Source organism: Anopheles arabiensis, chromosome 2 (genome assembly GCF_016920715.1).
Source record: "Anopheles arabiensis isolate DONGOLA chromosome 2, AaraD3, whole genome shotgun sequence".
Lineage (NCBI taxonomy): Eukaryota > Metazoa > Arthropoda > Insecta > Diptera > Culicidae > Anopheles > Anopheles arabiensis.
Genome location: NC_053517.1, coordinates 62,094,031 through 62,112,323, shown reverse-complemented (window position 1 = coordinate 62,112,323; position 18,293 = coordinate 62,094,031). Strand labels below are relative to the sequence as shown.

At 46.0% G+C, this 18,293-nt stretch overlaps 1 long non-coding RNA gene across 3 annotated transcripts; it reads right to left on the bottom strand.

The window, feature by feature from the left end:
- Positions 1-5,542: 5,542 nt before the first annotated feature.
- On the bottom strand, positions 5,543-7,674 carry LOC120897506. 3 transcript variants are annotated; one of them, XR_005738538.1, is made up of 5 exons: positions 7,355-7,674; positions 7,186-7,283; positions 6,951-7,099; positions 5,946-6,805; positions 5,543-5,875 (listed from the first exon to the last, which is right to left on the bottom strand). It is a non-coding gene; the product is annotated as an uncharacterized LOC120897506 (long non-coding RNA). The 3 variants fall into 3 exon arrangements; XR_005738536.1 differs by having other exon boundaries at positions 5,946-7,099; XR_005738537.1 differs by having other exon boundaries at positions 5,543-5,872; positions 5,946-7,099.
- Between the last annotated feature and the right edge of the window lie 10,619 nt (positions 7,675-18,293).

Here is an 18,293-nt window from a genome sequence, read left to right as displayed (position 1 = left end):
GCGAATCGGCAAAGAAAAAAAACACATACACACACACACACCTCCTCCTCCCCTTGGTGTTTTTCGCAAAGTGATCCCGTAGAACGTGAACGCAAAAACACACACACAAAGCACGCAGGCAAGCACACACACACCCCACTCCTCCCCCCTCCCCCTCGTGTTTTCGCAAGGTGATTCCGTAGGAGATCGCGAAACAGCAAAAAACACGCACACAGCCACGCACGCATGCAAGCACACATACATACACACATACACAGCCACGCACGCATGCAAGCACACATACACACACACATACACATACACATACACCTACCCCTCCCCCTCTCTTGGTGTTTTTCGCAAGGTGATCCCGTAGGATCTCGTTATGCGAAGCGGCAAAAACACACACAGCCACGAACGCAGGCATGCACACACATACACACACATAGACGCGCGCGCGCACGCAAGCACGAACGCACGAGGGAGCTTAAAGGTTCTATACGTTGCCGGTCTCCCCCTCCCGTGTTCTCGTTCTCCGACAAGGCTGATGTGTGCACGTTTGTGCGTGTACCTTTGCCGTCCCTCCTCTCCTTCATCATCCGTTGACCGTTCGTTGTAAGCTGGAGGATGAGTTCAGCGCTGTTGAAGAAATGAAGATTAAGAATAAGATTACTCACTCTTTTTCCGTATGCTTTGTGTGTTATCATAACTTACCTTATTGCAAACAAAATCCGGAATGAAGCTCCTCGTTTAGAATATTCCGCATTCGATCACATCCTCGGCGATGCTCGACGCCATCAGTGGATGAAAGCAGGAAAAGAAACAAAGAAAAGCATCAGTCACCATCAGCATCATCTTACTCTCACATTTTTACATCGGTTGATGATTCTTACCTTTTCAAATTCACCAAAACAAACAGCGATGGAACCAAATCCAGAACACCAAAATCACACACGATTTCTGGAGCAAACCGACACATCCTCCCCCTCCAATTGTTTGCCACAGACTGACGTGTGTGTGAGCAGCAATGTTCTTGAAGCGGTGAGCAACGGTAAAGCACATACAAGAAGAAGCGAGACGGCTATACGAGTAGCGACTTACGCCGCCGCACAGACAGCGCGTGTCATAATTTTATGCGCGAAAATCTTAAAATTCAAGTTATTCATGACAAATTGAATCGACATTTTCATGCTCTGACGAACTTTTACGAAAGATATGTAAAAACTTAATGTAGTGCAATTAAATTTAGTGCAATATCATTAGCAGAACATAACATTTTGATATTTGTTTGTAAATTCAGATCCTAAGAGCTACTACTTTTTTGAACAATAAGTGTAGAAACACAAATTTTGTCTGAGTCCAGAACAGCAACAGGGAAGAGGTCGTACCCTGAGTGTGGAGATGTGTGTGTATGTGGTGAACGTTGCCGCGTCAAGCGTGCTGTAGGATACAATGCGTGTAGGAGGGGGTAATATCGCTTGGCTCATTGAAAATACAGGCAAAGTTGGCGCGAAGAAAACGCAACACTACGGATTGTATGGAAAATGTTGCGCGTTCAATCCGATTGCCATGCGATTGTCCTGGGGGTGAAAGCAGGAAAAGAAACAAAGAAAATAATCCGTCATGCCAACCCCCAGGACAATCGCATGGCAATCGGATTGAACGCGCAACATTTTCCATACAATCCGCAGTGTTGCGTTTTCTTCGCGCCAACTTTGCCTGTATTTTCAATGAGCCAAGCGATTTTACCCCCTCCTACACGCGTTGTATCCTAAAGCACGCTTGTCACGGCAACGTTCACCACATACACACACATCTCCACACTCAGGGTACGACATCTTCCCTGTTGCTGTTCTGGACACAGACAAAATTTGTGTTTCTACACGTATTGTTCAAAAAAGTAGTAGCTCTTAGGATCTGAATTTACAAACAAATATCAAAATGTTATGTTCTGCTAATGATATTGCACTAAATTTAATTGCACTACATTAAGTTTTTACATATCTTTAGTAAAAGTTCGTCAGAGTATGAAAATGTCGATACAATTTGTCATGAATAACTTAAATTTTAAGATTTTCGCGCATAAAATTATGACGCGCGCTGTGTGCGGCGGCGTAATTCGCTACTCGTATAGCCGTATCGTTTTCATTGCTCACACACGTCAGTCTGTGGCAAACAATTGTGTCGGTTTGCTCCAGAAATCGTGTGTGATTTTGGTGTTCTGGATTTGGTTCCATCGCTGTTTGTTTTGGTGAATTTGAAAAGGTAAGAATCATCAACCGATGTAAAAGTGTGAGAGTAAGATGATGCTGATGGTGACTGATGCTTTTCTTTGTTTTTTTTTCGGCTTTTATCCACTGATGGCGTCGAGCATCGCCGAGGATGTGATCGAATGCGGAATATTCTAAACGAGGAGCTTCATTCCGGATTTTGTTTGGGTAAGTTATGATAACACACAAAGCATACGGAAAAGAGTGAGTAATCTTATTCTTAATCTTCATTTCTTCAACAGCGCTGAACTCATCCTCCAGCTTACAACGAACGGTCAACGGATGAGGAAGGAGGAGGGACGGCAGGTACACGCACAAACGTGCACACCTCAGCCTTGTCGGAGAACGAGAACACGGGAGGGGGAGACCGGCAACGTAGGTTCTATACGTTCTTCATTTACGCTCCCTTGTGCGTTCGTGCGTGCACGCGCGCGTCTGTGTGTGTGCATGCCTGCGTGCGTGGCTGTGTGTTTTGCCGCTTCGCTTAACGAGATCCTACGGGATCACCTTGTGAAAAACACCAAGAGAGGGGGAGGTAGGTGTATGTGTATGTGTGTGTATGTGTGCTTGCGCGTACGTGGTTGTGTGTGTTTGCGATCTCCGACGGAATCAAAAGGGGGTAGGGGGGAAACACGAGGGGGGGAGGAATGAGGTGTGTATTTGTGTGCTAGCCTGCATGCGTGTGTGGTTTTTGTGTGTGTTTTGCGTTCGCGTTCTCCTACGGGATCACCTTGCGAAAAACACCATGGGGAGGAGAAGGTGTGTGTGTGTTTTCTCTTCTTTGTCGTTTCGCACTCTCCCGTGGGTCTCCTTGTGTGCGTTAGTTTTTTTGTTTTTCAAGAAGAAAAAAAAAATACTTCGAAAAATACCAGTGGGGAGGGTGTGTGTATGAATGAAAGAATGTGCTTAGAAAAGAAAGTAGAAAATAAAAAATATTGAACAACGGATTCGTAAGTGTGTTTGAACTCATTGCTATCCGAAAAAAAGCGAGGGGGGGCTCTTGAAATGTAGTACACATGTATGCAACATGTATCGTGTCGCCGCGACGGTGTATCTCGCTCAATCCGTTAAGCCTGAAAAGTGCTTCTATCGGATCGTCTAATCGGGCGCCATTTAATCAATCCGTTAGCGAAAAGTCGCATGGATTTTGGTACCGGGGTACCCAACTGACATTGTCACGTTGCAACCGGTTTTTTTTTGTATTGAAAAAGTGTTCTCTATAGCGCGGTCAAATCATTCTCGATAGCAGAACTATAGAGAAGGTTTTTGCAACCGTGTGACAGCGTGTACCATCCCCGGTACCAAAATCCATGCGACTTTTCGCTAACGGATTGATTAAATGGCGCCCGATTAGACGATCCGATAGAAGCACTTTTCAGGCTTAACGGATTGAGCGAGATACACCGTCGCGGCGACACGATACATGTTGCATACATGTGTACTACATTTTAAGAGCCCCCTCGCTTCCTTTCGGATTGCAATGAGTTCAAACACACTTACGAATCCGTTGTTCAATATTTTTTATTTTCTACTTTCTTTTCTAAGCACATTCTTTCATTCATACACACACCCTCCCCACTGGTATTTTTCGAAGTATTTTTTTCTTCTTGAAAACAAAAAACTAACGCACACAAGGAGACCCACGGGAGAGTGCGAAACGACAAAGAAGAGAAAACACACACACACCTTCTCCTCCCCATGGTGTTTTTCGCAAGGTGATCCCGTAGGAGAACGCGAACGCAAAAACACACACACACAAAAACCACACACGCATGCAGGCTAGCACACAAATACACACCTCATTCCTCCCCCCCCTCGTGTTTCCCCCCCACCCCCTTTTGATTCCGTAGGAGATCGCGAAACAGCAAAAAACACACTCACAACCACGTACGCATGCAAGCACACATACACACACATACACATACACCTACCCCTCCCCCTCTCTTGGTGTTTTTCACAAGGTGATCCCGTAGGATCTCGTTAAGCGAAGCGGCAAAAACACACACAGCCACGCACGCAGGCATGCACACACATACACACACACAGACGCGCGCGTGCACGCACGCACGAACGCATGAGGGAGCGTAAATGAAGAACGTATAGAACCTACGTTGCCGGTCTCCCCCTCCCGTGTTCTCGTTCTCCGACAAGGCTGAGGTGTGCACGTTTGTGCGTGTACCTTTGCCGTCCCTCCTCTCCTTCCTCATCCGTTGACCGTTCGTTGTAAGCTGGAGGATGAGTTCAGCGCTGTTGAAGAAATGAAAGTTAAGAATAAGATTACTCACTCTTTTTTGGTATGCTTTGTGTGTTATCATAACTTACCTTATTGCAAACAAAATCCGGAATGAAGCTCCTCGTTTAGAATATTCCGCATTCGATCACATCCTCGGCGATGCTCGACGCCATCAGTGGATAAAAGCCGAAAAAAAAACAAAGAAAAGCATCAGTCACCATCAGCATCATCTTACTCTCACACTTTTACATCGGTTGATGATTCTTACCTTTTCAAATTCACCAAAACAAACAGCGATGGAACCAAATCCAGAACACCAAAATCACACACGATTTCTGGAGCAAACCGACGCATCCTCCCCCTCCAATTGTTTGCCACAGACTGACGTGTGTGTGAGCAGCAATGTTCTTGAAGCGGTGAGCAACGGTAAAGCACACACAAGAAGAAGCGAGACGGCTATACGAGTAGCGACTTACGCCGCCGCACAGACAGCGCGCGTCATAATTTTATGCGCGAAAATCTTAAAATTCAAGTTATTCATGACAAATTGAATCGACATTTTCATACTCTGACGAACTTTTACGAAAGATATGTAAAAACTTAATGTAGTGCAATTAAATTTAGTGCAATATCATTAGCAGAACATAACATTTTGATATTTGTTTGTAAATTCAGATCCTAAGAGCTACTACTTTTTGAACAATAAGTGTAGAAACACAAATTTTGTCTGAGTCCAGAACAGCAACAGGGAAGATGTCGTACCCTGAGTGTGGAGATGTGTGTGTGTATGTGGTGAACGTTGCCGCGTCAAGCGTGCTGTAGGATACAATGCGTGTAGGAGGGGGTAAAATCGCTTGGCTCATTGAAAATACAGGCAAAGTTGGCGCGAAGAAAACGCAACACTACGGATTGTATGGAAAATGTTGCGCGTTCAATCCGATTGCCATGCGATTGTCCTGGGGGATACATTTGGTTTCTGTATGCTACATCCCTTCTCAATTTCTTTCATTCTCTCCTTTCTCCCTACAAAGCTCTTACTCTCATTTGTCGATTCCGCACATGCTTACGCTCTTTATTTTACCTTTTTACTCACACATACAAATGTACATACTCACACAATTCACACTGCCGAAAACCGGTGCGGGATACACACGTACCCGTCTTGCCTGCCTTCTCTCCGCGTTCTTCCTTTCATCCAGAGTTGTCTTCGTCGAATGGTGTCCACACGTTAAAAATTCTTCCTGCTTGCCTCCCTCTCGCTGCTCCCACATGCTGCGCTAGCGCGCTGGATGATCGTCCCTACTTTCCTGCTGCTTCTCCTCTCCCAGGCGGTAGCACGTTGGAGGATCGTGCCTGCCTTCTTTCCTCTCCTGTTCTGTTGTTTTCGGCACTGCTGGGGATAGAGGGAAATATTAAATGTTTTGCCAACAGCTGTTCCATTTAACGCGAAGCGCAATACTTACCAACCAATTGAATATTGTTTCTATTGTGGTCCGTGCTCACTTCCGTTCGTGCGTGTGTTACGATTTCTATAGAAAATGAATATGATTTGATACCACGATTATTAATACCATTTAGTTTGATAAAGATTGATGTAACCCTTTATTAAAAGCTGTACTTGCCAAATAGTTTTTCCGTAGTGGTTTCACGAGAGAAAAAACGAGCACGCATCGACTCGTCCTTCTGCTTGCAAACTTGATTTCACACTACCACTTTTTCATGAGAACGCGAACCAGCGCCTTCCTCGTGAGAATATACAGGTATTCCTCGGTATACGCCATACTCGAAACACGCGATTTCGCTATACGCTTTTTTCTATATTTGATAGTTCTTTGAGCAAATTGTACTAATTTGGGAAATCGAATGTCGAATGCAAAATAAATTCCCTTTTTTTTAATACTAAAAACCATTTCAAAAGGTATAACATTGTAATTTTCAGTTGATATCAGATCAAATAACTAATTTAGTGGCTAAAACCTACCAATTCATGCAAAATTATACGAAAATTAGCTATAATAAAACCTCGAAATTCGACTTTCGCTAATATTCGAGATACGTTATTGTCTCCGGTCCGCATTGATAGCGTATATCGGGGAGTACCTGTACAATGATACAAATAGCGGGCGAGAGGAGAACGCTTGCGTGAACGATTGATGTAGCTAGCGAAATTGGACAAGTCCCAGAAAAGCGAGACACAAGAGTTTCTCTCGAACGATGGAAAGAGAAGAGCCATATGAAACATGAGGATGGTTGATGTGACACAGCCAAGTTGCGAGCAAAAAGTGACCAACACCCAGAAGAGCAAGACAGAATGAAAATTTTTCTGAATGTTAGAATAAGAAAAATGATAGATACACATAAAAATCGCGCGATAATGCCGGTTGGGTACTCACACTGTGGAGACGGCAGAACGGTCTCCCCCTTCCAAATTTACCGTTCTTCCTCCTCTCGATCTTTTTTCTTCTTACCGCGTACGGGGTACCATCAGAGCTGCGCGCTGGCTTTAGTTTTCTCCTCTCGTTCTTCCTTTCTCCTACTGCACCCGGGGGCTGCGCGCGTTTCGACAGGTTCTTAGCGTAATCCAGTGCGTTGTTTTGTGGCTGAGTTGTGCTGAACGCTGTCAATAAAAATTAACCAATAATAAATGCATGTAGTACGTATTACTTTGGATAGTTTTACGTATAAGATGAGAGCAACACTTACCTTAATATTTTAAAACTGGAAAACAATTTCTTTCCGTCACCCACTTTGAAGATTGTTGATGATGCCAACACGTAGGCGTTGATGAATGGCGCATGCACCTGTAAATTAGAAGCCGATAAGCATTAGTTGAATTAGTACATTGCAGCAAATATGAGATCAAGAAACTTACCTCAACAAGTTAGCTAGGATAAATCATTCCACAATGGAAGAAGAAACAACACTGCGCAAAACGTAAACAAGGAAAGTAGGGGACACAAGAAATCGCATATCACTCCCGCACATCCTTCCACAACGAAAGTTCTGGACAGACTGAGGATGCCTAACTCCCGGATAAGTGCGATAGCAGAAAAAAACATGGTAGATCGAGAGAGATGGGTAGACTCGGTATAGCGCAATCCGCTGGTAGATGCAATGCTGGTAGTGTGTGTGACCAACGAAAGACTTCAGACCAGAGTTTTTCATCCATCATTTTTCGTCACACGCACACACCTCTACACGCGCGGCGGTTTGCTGTCCAAAATCTAGAGAGAGAAGACAGGGCATCTCGCTTTGGCACACAGAAAAATCTCTGAAAAACTTCGGCTCTGCTACTTGGGTACACGGAGGCGAGAGCGCGTTTTGATTTCGACACAGTTTTGGCACTAACACAGTTACACATGTGGAAATGTGTGCGTTCATTTTCGGCAAGCTCGCTCAATTTGATCTGCTCGCAGCGCTGTGCTGATGTCGGTGTCTCGCTTGCACTGCTGCATCGAAAGTTCCTCTGTGTGCTCTCGTTCTTGCTACCACACGAAATCGTCAGTACAGCTCAAGGATCGGCAGCGAGCGGCCGCACGTGCGTCAGCCTAAGTCCTGGACGATTGGTGTTATGATTTTGTAAAGTGTTCAAGTGTTCAAGTGTTGTGCGAATTCAAATGAAGCTGCGCGAATGATTCGTAATGCATGTTATGTACATCGCGCAGCTTCATTTCGTACCTTTTTACAGTAATCAACGTGTACAAAAGGATCTACGCAGATATTCAGCCATTTCAACGTTTGCATCGATGGAGCGATCAATTTTATTTTAGTCAAATATTGTGTATCAAGTTACGTAAATGTGTGAAATCGTCTAAAGTTAAAATGTAAATGTTTCAATAAAGTGATGAAAAAAAGATCTACGCGTGTTTGTGTTTTTGTTTAGCTTTAGATAACAAAAAAATACGCAGCGAGTGTGAGCGATCGCTGAACGAAAGAAACGCACACAGCGCAACACGAAAGAAACTAACACAAGCACACGAAAGGATGCTCGCGCATGGGCGTCGTCGAGGTAACCTGATACATTCTTTAGGCCAGCTAGCATTTTATCGATTACCATTTGGAAAGCTGCTGGTGCGATCTTTATACCCGGTGGCAAGCGATTGTAAAGGTAAAGCCCTCGGTGCGTATTGATGGTTAGTAATGGACGGTATTGCGGGTCGATCTCAATTTGATGAAAGGCATCAGATAAATCAATTTTGCTGAAGAACTGGCAGTTGGAAAGCTTTGCGAATATGTCTTCCAGTAACGGTAGCGGGCAATCATTAGGTTCGAGAGCATCGTTTAGACCCGTGGAATAATCTCCACATATCCGGATTGAACCGTTAGCTTTCTTGACTACTACTATTGGAGCAGCCCAATCAGATGCCTTAACCGGAGTGATAACCCCAATAGTTTGTAGACGATCCAGTTCTTGATCAACTGCTTCGCGTACTGCGTAAGCAACTGTTTTCCTTCACTTTAAAAGAAACGTTCGCTCTCGTGCACAGCCCAGTATCTCCGAAAACCTGAGGAAATCTCTTTTGCCATGATTTGTGTGTGCTGTTGGATTTTGTCAGCTGGCAACAAAATTGATCGATGGGAGTTGACCACAATGAAAACTTATCAATCAGATCCAGCCCTAGAAGAAGCAGGCGTGCTGGAGTAAATGAAATGTTAACCCTCTTGGTTTGGTCAGCCACACTAACAATATCCATAAAATTCCCGTCCAGTGCGAGGTTAGCACCCGATGCTGTGTGAGCTATTATCAATGAAGGAGCTAGTTCAGGACTACCTATGCGCTGCCAGGTTTTTCGGTCGATCACGGTTATGTCCGATGCTGTGTCCAGCGGCAATCGGACTGGGGTGCCGTTTATAACAATAGGCACGAATTTACGTCGCTGCTGCACATTATTGACGTTTACTGAAAGCATTTGCGTTCTTCTATAGTTGGTGAAACGTTTTTTTGACGTGCGTCGAGCTGCTGTTTTGCAATGGCCCTCTTTATGCCCGATACGCGAGCACATTTCACATTGGTGGGTATGGTAAGTACAATCTCGCATCCAATGACGTTCTCCGCACAACCAACACGGGGTTTCAGGATTAGCTAAGCCGGAAAAATGCTGTCGTTGTTGGCGATCCGCTTTCGTGTTGACAGCTAATACGCGCTCCGACAAAGGACCCTCGATCATCGCGCTGTCCCTCTTCAGATTTTCCAAACGGTGACACTCGGTGGACAGTTGCTGAAGGGTTGTACAGGTTCGATCCTCAATACGAGCCAGGAGTCGCGTTCTCAGATCAGCCTCGTCCTCGTCCCTCGAGCCCCACACAAACAACAAGCATTTAAAATCTTCTTCGCTGAGCTTGCCAAGCTCGAAATCCACTGAATATTTGTTGATGCGACATGCGTAGACCAAGTGATCCTCTGTCCGCTTCTTGGTCATCTGAAGGCATTTAAAACGCTTGCTGAGCAGTGTCTCCTGGTCGTCGAAAAGCGCTGATAGCTTCTCTACCGTTTCCTCGAACGAGAAGTCGGACGGACGACGGGGCAGGATAAAAGATAGAAAGCGATCGTGCTCGGCCGTACCCAGTTTCCGCAACATCAGTTGAACTTTGGCAGGATTATCGATTCTAGCTGCGTCTTTGTGAAACAAGTCTGCATACCTCGAATACCATTGTTTGAATGTGATTCAAACACTAGCATCAAACTACAGAGGCATTTCTATTATTTGTGCGTGTTCTAAAATCCTCGAGTAAATTGTCCATTTATCTGTAATGCCTTGTGTAAAAAATTATATTTCTACGGAACAACACGGCTTTATGCCCAATCGCTCAGTGTCCACCAACCTAATGTGTTTTTTTGTCTTCTCTATATCATAACCTGTCTAGTGGTAAGCAAGTAGACACTGTCTATACTGATTTCAAAGCGGCATTTGACAGTATACCTCTATCATTATTTGTTGCTAAGCTTCGAAAACTAGGTTTCGGTGGCTCTATATTGCCGTGGTTCAACTCCTATCTTGAGAATCGTTCATATGTAGTTAAAATCTGTGGCTCTTTCTCTGAATGTTTTCTTAGTTCTTCGGGTGTCCCTCAAGGTAGTGTCCTTAGTCCCTTACTGTTCATTCTCTTCCTCAATGACTGTACTTTGATCCTTCCTCCTAACGGCTTCTTGCTATATGCGGATGACGTTAAAAATTTTCTTCCTGTATCTTCTACAGCTGATTGTCTAGTCCTTCAATCCTGGCTCTGTAAATTCTCTACATGGTGTGCTTCTAACGGTTTAGTCCTGTGTCCTGAAATTTTTTTTTCTTGTCTTTCTTCCGATCCTCTACAAGTATAACTCATGCTTATAGTGTCTGTGATGCCCCTATTCCCCGTGCGTCCATGTCTAAGGATCTTGGCGTCTTCTTTGACCCGAGTCTTTCTTTCAAGGAGCACACGGACTATGTCATCAACAAGGCCAACAAAAGTCTTGGTTATATTTTTCGCATGTCCACTGAAATTCGTGATCCTTTTTGTCTTAAGTCCCTTTATTGTTGTTGGGTCCGTTCCGTACTAGAATATGCCTGTGTCATCTGGTCTCCTGTCCAACTATCTCTGCTCCAAAGGATTGAGAGGATCCAGAGACGTTTTACAAGGATCGTATTTCGTAGGTCGCTGGGTCATCACTCTATTCCGCTTCATTCGTATGACGATAGATGCACTCTATTAGGCCTTGCCAAGTTGGAGCACCGCCTCTCGGTCGTTCAGGCTTCTTTCGTCGCTGGCATATTGCTCAATACGATCGATACTCCTTCACTTCTGTCGCGCTTACATTTGTATGCACCTAGTCGCACCTTACGTTATCGTTTTCGTCTCCAGTTACCTATATGTCGTACACGTTTTGCTCGCAATGAGCCTTTTGTAAGAGCTATGTCGTCTTTTAATAGTACTTCTGATCTGTTCGATTTCAACATATCCTATCCTGTCTACCGATCCCGTCTTCGCTCCTTTTCCGTACGATAAACTCCTTCCAACTCCTTCGTGAATAATTGTATATTATAGTCAGTAAGAACTATTGCTGTAACCCAACGTGGCCGAGCAATTAATAAAATAAAAAAAATAATAATAATAATAATTCCTGCATCTTTCTCGCACCGGAATTCTGTAATATTACGAGAAAGGGAATCAATTATTTGTTCGGGATGAAAACTAGGCGGCGCGGCGCTTTGGCTGAGTAGCCGCTGATGCATAAACTCGTTGATGAATTATTGTTGCTGGGCCATTTGTTGCTGAAGTAGATTCAGCATTTGCACAATCGTTGCATTATCGGTGCTAGTTGTCATGGCTGGTGACGCGCCGAACTGCGATGGCGGTGGGGCTGCTGGCTGCGATGGCGGTGGTGCTGCAGGATGCAATGCCGGCTGGATGTACGCCGGACGTTGACCCGACAGTCCCTCTCGTTGGGCTTGGAAAGCCGCGTCCTGAGCAGCGAAAACACCGTGTACATTGGGCTGAATTACTGCACCAGCTCCGTTGATCCGATTTAGCGACAATCGGTGTTGTTCGGTATCCGCGAATGTATCACCAATGTTCATATCACTTCACTAGTCCGTAAGGTACAAGTTGGCACAATAACTTCGATAGGTGCAACACAACGCAAACGATTCTGACCAGAACCCGCCGCTCCAACGAATATGAGTTGCTTATAATTTCTTGTACCTAGTGATCCTACTGGTCTTCTCAATCTCGTAGCATTTACGTGTCGGAACCGATTCTAACATGCTATAAGGCCATAGCATAACGTTGGATAAAAGAGAAGGATTAGCAGAAAATGATTTCTTTTGTTGGTTTCTTATGTCTTAGCTTGAACTATAAAAACTAGATACCTGATATAAACCTAAATTTATGTGTTTTGATTGTTAATAAAAAACAGGTAAATTTATGTTTTCTAAAAAAGAATATTTTAGCTAAATCAAGTGATAAAGCATCTCAAATAACTCAAACAGCGATAAAACAGCATTTTTGTTTGCTGTTAAACATGTTTTTTAATATTTTAAGTTTTCCACTGCTGTATCAACTGGGGTGGAGCTCTCATGTACTAAAAACTCGGGGTCGCTTATGGAAGGATACAAGCCGGGCAGCGGCGGATCTAACGGTAGGCGGACTAGGCGGCCGCCTGGGGCCCCGCCGATTTAGGGGCCCCGTAGATCGCCATTCTATAGTATGCCGTATGGACAGAGTACTAGCGACAAGGGCCCCCTGGAAGGATGGTCGATGGGGCCCCGAGGCTGGTGAATCATTTGCACCCCCCCCCCCCCCGTCAGCAAAAAATTTAGAGTTTGCGACTGATGATCGAAGGGGGCCCCGACGGCATTTCAAGTTTACTGTTCAATCTCCCAACAGCAAGTTTAGAGCCGCTACCACCCCCCAACAACATTTACCATTTACAGAGGGCCTCAACTCGTCGTTCCGCCTAGGGCCCCCAATACCCTTGATCCGCCACTGAAGCCGGGAATGTTCGGATTGACACACACATCGCTAAGTTCCACGCCTCGTGACAAACGCGTCACCCAATGAATTTGTTTGTTCATCCATTTAAACGAATATGTACAGTTGAATAGCATCTATACTGAATCGCATAGATTACGATTTTGACGTAATTATTTTATTTTTATCAAATCTGAAGAAATCATCCTCGTATGTGTGGAAGCACACTCAAGCTCGTCAGGCTTCAGTGGACAGGCCATGTTAAACGCATGGAAACGAACGACCCAAGTGTTGTGGGGGGGTGGGGGGGGTTGTAGTCTTTGAGTCCCTTCGTCCATGGAGCCTCTATCGTTACGGAGGCCCGCGATGAAACTACTGTACTCACTATATATGCTGGACTTTATAGGGCGTTCGAGATAATTTTGACAGTCACCTACGGAGAAAGATTTTTTTTATGGCAAAATTAATCTTCGGGGAAATTTTTTTGGTTTAGAAATAGTAGCTTACCATGTATTTTATCCATTTTATTCAAAATATCCGCCCTCGGCTTCTATTACGGCTTGCACCCGTCTCCGGAACCGGGAACAAGCCCTGGCGACAGTTCGCGGGGTAGGGCCACGAAAACGGACCTGATTTTCGCCATCAGCTGCGCCTTGGTGTTGCTGGAGGTTCTGTTGGTATCCCGTTCCACCGCGCCCCACACGAAACAATCCATTGGATTAAGATCCGGAGAGCTGGAAGGCCACACATTCATCGCGGTAAAGTCATTGAAATTGGCCGCCAACCACTTTATCGTTTTGGAGGCTGTATGGCACGGAGCGGAATCCTGCTGGAACACGTACGGTCTGCCGTTGGCCACTCTCGTGATCCAAGGCTTCATGACGGTGTCCAGCATGGAAATGTACCCGGCCGCGTTCAGCCTCAGCTGCTCGAAAAAGTGGGGCGGCATCACGTTCCGATGACATGCAGGAAAACACCATCACCGTCTGGGGGAACTTAGTTTGCGGCACCCGTGGCACGTCCGCCGGGCAGTAATCCAGCCAACGGTTGTTCTGGATGTTAACCTTCTGGTCCAGGCAGAAGTTTTTCTCATCAGAGAAAAACCACAGCGTGCAGGCTCCACGGGATGCTTTTGCAAGTTGAGCAGCTTCTTGGCGTTCCTCAACCGACGCTCGCGGTCCTTCTCTGTCAACAACGGATGTTCACGGATCCAACGTTCGCGGTGGTTGGAGTTGATGAGCGCACATGGCACAGGACAAGGGTCAGCGAAGGCGGCAAGTTCAGAAAGGATTCAAACTTCGTCCTCCAGTTCATACGATTTTGTTTCATCTAGACTTGTTCTGCCAACAACCCGTTATACACTTTACCCAAATCGTTTGAACTGGCCTACAGTCGGTACTGTCTAAGGCTACTTCTGGTGTGGATTCTTCACTAGATGGTCCGTAAATAAGCCAAATTTACTTTTATTCATTCCGCAAAACAACACCTCTAAAGTTAAACAAAAGTATGATTGACAGATAGGCAAAACCAATGGCTACTCAAATCGGAAAGAGTTATCACCCAGTGGAGACATTTTCCACTGGTGGAAAATAAATTCATATTCAAACCGGTGGATTCGAGCATATTAACCGATCGGATAAATTTTATCAACTTTCGTTGGCGATCAGGCCTTGTGATACGTGCGGTACGATCGCGGAGTGTCGGGTGTTTAACCGGTTGAGCGTTGCTGACAGGTGGGACAAGGTGCACACCTTGAAGTTGTGCAAACGATGTTTAGGAAAGCACAATGGCCCGTGCTCGAAGCGTGACGACGGTGGTGTCCAAGAATGCGTCGCTAAGCATCCCCAAAAGTTGCATCGTGTCACCAGCGAGGAACGCGTGGAGATAAATCATCATCAGAACGCGCTCCGATGGTACATTGCTGCGTTACGTTCCGGTAAAGCTGCACGGTGAGAGCGGTCCAATTTACACGCATGCGCTGTTAGACGAGGGGTCGACGGTGACGTTGATGGAGCAGGAGCTCGCCAGGCAACTTGGGGTTAGCGGCATTCTTGACCTGTTAATGTGATTCGGAAAGGGTAGTGGAGCAAGTGTCCAGTGCTGAAGAAAATGCAGTTATCGCTCCCTATCCAATCGGTCGATGTGAACGAGTTGAAGCGGAAATATAAGCATTTGCAGGCGATTCCAGCTGCCTCGTACGAGGCTGTTTCTCCTCGTTTACTAATCGGTATCGACCATTACAGATTGACCAGACCTTTGAAAACTATTGAAGGACAGCTAGGACAACCTACGGCCACGAAGACGCGTTTGGGATGGGTCATTTTTGGCAAATGCACGGATAACGCTAAGAACACATCCATTGTGCAGCCAGAGTCAAGCTATCGCATACGTGGATTGCCAAGGAGAAACCTCACGGAGAGAACGTATGATGGCAGCGTACTTCGAAGTGGAAGGTTATGGTCCTGCGAACGAGCCTTTGTTGTCGAAGGAGGATTAACGTGCGATGTCGATTCTGCAAAACAACACAAAACACGTCGACGGGCGGTACACCACGGGCTTACTCTGGTGGAGCGATAACGTTTTCATGTCCGAAACGGTCAAATGGCTCTATCTAGGATGGAGTGTCTGGAGCGTAAAATGAGCCGAGCCGTATACGAGCCTTGCGGAGAAAATTAACGCGATACTAGAGGACTACTTGGAAAAGGGCTATGCCAGACCGATAAGAGCGCATGAGCTGAAAACCTTCTACCCTAGGAAATGGTATCTTCCAGTGTTTCCAGTGACAAATCCTAACAATCCTAATAAAGTTAGGTTACGCCGTTGCAAGCCGTGCTATTCCATTTCCGTGAATATCTAGTAGCGGTGGCAGCTGACATCCGGAAAATGAACCACCAGGTACGCATTTGTGATGATGACATCCATAGTCAACGGTTTCTATAGAGATGGGGAAACACAAATGTAGAGCCACAGGAGTTTGTCATGCTGACGATGACCTTTGGTACAGCATGTTATCCAAGTACGGCGCAATTCGTAAAGAACGAGAATGCGGAGAAATATCGTTCCCTGTCCCCGCGGGCAGTTCGCTGTATCCATTAAGAACATTATGTGGATGACATGCTTACAAGTGTGGAAACGGAATCAGAAGCGATTGAGCTGGCGTATCAGCTTAATACACAATAATGCTGAATTTTCTCTCCACAATTGGTTCTCAAATAGCATCAAAGTCGTGACACTGACGGGCAAAAGGCACTGAGTCAACCCTCAAGGAAATGGATTTCGAACCGTGTCTAAAGCCAGAGAAGGTGCGTTAGGTCTGATCGCTGGCGTGCTATTTTATTTGAAAGTACTTCTTCAAGAAGTCTGGCGCCTACACCTTGGCTGGGACGACGAAGTTCCGGAAGAGACCCAGCATAAATGGGACGCCTGGATGGAACGACTGCCAGAATTGGAAAGTTTCATGATACCACGTTGCTACCGACAGCTGGCGTCGCTCACCGAATCATCTCTACAGCTACACGTGTTCGTTGATGCGGGTGCAGATTGTTACGAAGCGGTCGCGTACTTCCGAGTGTCATGGCCGTATCGAGGTGTCGTTAGTTGGAATCAAAGCTAGAGTGGCGCCTCTAAAGTATCTTTCCGTGTCCCGCGTAGAGCTGCAGGCTGCTGTGATGGGTTTCAGAATAGCCTCGTCTATAACTAGTGCTCATCGAGAAACTATCCATGGTAGCTACTTCTGGACAGACTCGACTGGTGTTATAGATTGGATAAACGCGGACCACCGTAAGTACTCGAATTTTGTCGCACATAGGGTTGCTGAGGTGCTGGACACGACGAACGTCGACGATTGGCGAAGGCTTCTAACTGAACTTAATGTGGCGGACGCAGCGACAAAATGGACCAACCTGCAGCATCATCTCGCCTCCGAACGTTGGTTTAGTGGGCCCAAGTTCCTGCAACTACCCGAAGCGGAATGGAACATACCTCGTCGAGTACCATCGGACACTTCCGAGGAGGTGCGGAAAAAGGATAGGCTGAAGCTGATCGGCGTCCACATAGAGCGTCCGATTTTCATCGACTACGAGAGATTTTCCCGATAGACGCGGCTGGTCAGGACGATGGCTTACGTGTGTCGGTATGTAAACATTGTTACCAAAACTAAATCTCCATCGAAAGGTCCGCTTAACCGCGACGAAATCCAGCGGGCTGAAACGGTAATTCTGCGAGACGTTCAGAGGAACGCTTTTACCGATGAATATGCCATACTCTGGAAGGCGAGGGAAAACTCAACAACACCGTCGTGGAAAAGTCTGATTCAGAAGCAGTTTGTTGTTCAAACGAAGCCCCTATATGGACGAGAACGGCTTGCTGATATTAAGCGGAAGGATCCATCGTTGCCGTTACGTGGACCCCAGGAGGAAGCGACCTATTCTACTACCGAAACGACATCGTTTTACCGAGTTAATCGTTGACGATGTCCACCGTCGTTATAAGCACGGCGGCCAAGAAACTGTAGTGAACGAAGTGAGGCAGCGCTTTGATATACCGGCTCTTCGATCGGTGTGTAGACACGTATGCCTGCAATGGCGAACATGCACATTGTTAAACGCACAGCCAGCGTCCCCGAAAATGTGCGAATTGCCTGCTGCTCGACTTGCTGCCTTCTCCAGGCCCTTTTCATATACAGGCATCGATTATTTCAGTCCGATGGTAATCGTGAACGGCCGAAAGACGGAAAAACGGTGGGGTGTTTTGTTCACGTGCTTGACGGTTCGAGCCGTCCACATCGAACTTGTGCAATCCCTGTGTACGAGTGACTGCTTGATGGCAGTTCGAAGCTTCATGGCACGCCGCGGAACACCAATCAAAATAGTTTCCGACCGTGGAACGAATATCGTGGGCGCCGATCGTGAATTAAAGGAAGCTGTGGAACGTATTGATTCGGCGATTTTAAATAAATTCGGATCCCCCGATCCGGTGTGGAAGTTATACCCCCCCCCGCAGCCCCACACTTTGGAGGATCATGGGAAAGGATGATCCAATCGGTCAAGAGAATGCTGTCGCGCACCCTCACGGAGATGCATCCTACGGAAGCGGTCCTGTCGGCAGCATTGATCGAAGTCGAGAACATGCTAAATTCTCGGCCACTTACACACGTTCCAGTCGACGGTAAGGATGAGGAACCGTTAACTCCCAACCATTTTTTGTTAGGTTCTTCCGCAGGAATGAAGCCCTTGGTGAAGCCTGATGATTTGTCAGCAGGCTTGAAACAAAACTGGAGAGCTGTACAGGCTAAAATGAACGAGCTCTGGAAGAAGTGGATCAAAACCTACCTCCCCACCCTGGTCAGAAGGACGAAATGGTCG